At 38.1% G+C, this 1,867-nt stretch overlaps 1 protein-coding gene across 1 annotated transcript in view; it reads left to right on the top strand.

Annotated features, from left to right (window-relative positions):
- LOC111864601 (lipase maturation factor 2) overlaps positions 1-1,867 on the top strand; it is a 16,845-nt gene that overhangs the window by 6,270 nt on the left and 8,708 nt on the right. The window lies entirely within an intron of this gene.

Below are 1,867 nucleotides of genomic sequence, written 5' to 3'. Positions count from 1 at the left end.
AGGCTGTGGTGTGGCTCTCTGCAAACTTTCATGTTTCAATGTTTATCACACGAAGAAAAACTAATAAAGAGGTATGGAAAGGAATTTATTGCATACTATATTGCATTTTAATTAGTTCCTGAAAATTTCGTTTTTAAAAACCAATTTTTGTTGAAGTTGTTTAGGAAAAAGTAACTACATGCATTTTAGCGACATAAGGTTTAAAGGGCCTGCCAGGACAGGGGTGGGATTTAAATACCCTTCGCACCAGTCAAAGAGTTAATGTCCGTTGCCGATTGGTCCCAGCATTTTTCTGGACATATCAGACTTCTTTCTCCTGTCAGGAATCAAATTCAGCCACTAAACCTCTATGCATTCCTCTGACATCCAGTGGGCCATATATTTTAGTGGTTATGATCAGGGATCGTAGTGGTACCAGAGATGCAGAGTTGCAGGCTGGCTGGATTTGTTGTGGATTTTACCTGTACTTGTGGTGGATACAACTTTGTGAATGCAAATAATGCCTGGGCCCCATCAGGGTTCAGGGCCAACTTCAGCTGTACGTCTCCTCTGCTAGCTGTTATACTCATCCTAGCATTCACACTGTCTCATTTATGTTACCACCTCAGAAGTAAACTTAATCGTCACTTTTTGCCAAGACAAATATAGGTTGATGAAAACCTTAACTAGAGGCATCAGTCAAAAGTGTTTTAACCTCCTCTTATAACAAACACAAAAAGTATGAATATAGTATTTTAGTATCCTGCTAGACTGTTTTATCACTTGATGTCTGTACACAAACACAGTCTTCAGAGCAGCTGTCCATGGGATTCCTGGTTCAACCACTCCAATTTTATGTACTTCCGCTACTGCATGACATGTTTTGGTCTCAGAAGGGCCATTGTCAGGTGTGTATGTAGTTTCATGTAAACTGTTTCACTGTTGACACATTGACCATGTGCCTCACACAAAACTAATTATTTTTATTGTGCTCAAAATTTAAACGTTGACAAGTTAAAAATAAAAATTAAAAAGTCGTGTGTTGCTTTTTTAATGTCACGTACTTCTTTGTTGGTGTGTGCCTGTAATGTGTCAAAGTTCTTACATCACACATAACCTTTGTTATTTATAACTGAATTATGTCTATGTGCATATGTGAAGTTGTGATAGAAGCAGCGTCTAGAAAATTATATGCCTAGATTGCGAAGTAAAATACATGGGACTAACAGATAGAAGGTTCAACACCAGATACAAAAACATATACAAGCAATAAGAAATAGCCAAGGTAGACGAAACTGTTTAACCTTTCATGAACCAGGGTAACTCTGAATATTTAAATTACAAAATAAACACAGGATGCAAATATGGTACCATAGCTGAAACAATGGATGTTATCAGGACAGGAAAGAAAGGAAAACATTTCAAGGTAATGTAACGTGTTTCGTTACTGAATACGCCGTAGAGATCGTTAATTGGTTTATTTAACAACCTACAGATCACGGCTACAATTAATTATAACAATGTTAACGGGTTTCCACACTTTACAAACCCTACAACAAAATCTCTTAACAATATCTTCAAGAGTCTTCACGTATTAACTCTTTGACTGGCAAGGGCGTGTTTTAACGCCCGGACGATGCCAGCCGTTCCCTGGCGTTGGCGTGTTTTAACGCTTTGACAATCTCTTCCCTTCTTTGCTCTCTTGGCACTCATCAATCAAAGACATATATATGATAGTTTTTGTGCATGTTTGTAAAGAACCCTTGTAAACTTTGTGGGGGTCTATATTACTGTCAGAACCCTCTGAGAAGGAAAAGGTCAGAAAATATTTCACATTCATTCAGTTTCACCATGGCTTCTTGCAGCATGTGTCTTCGTGTTCCTACAG

This window comes from Cryptotermes secundus, unplaced genomic scaffold (assembly GCF_002891405.2).
Source record: "Cryptotermes secundus unplaced genomic scaffold, Csec_1.0 scaffold284, whole genome shotgun sequence".
In the NCBI taxonomy this organism is placed as follows: domain Eukaryota; kingdom Metazoa; phylum Arthropoda; class Insecta; order Blattodea; family Kalotermitidae; genus Cryptotermes; species Cryptotermes secundus.
Note: the sequence above shows the minus strand (reverse complement) of the source record. Positions and strands in the feature narration are given on the sequence as shown.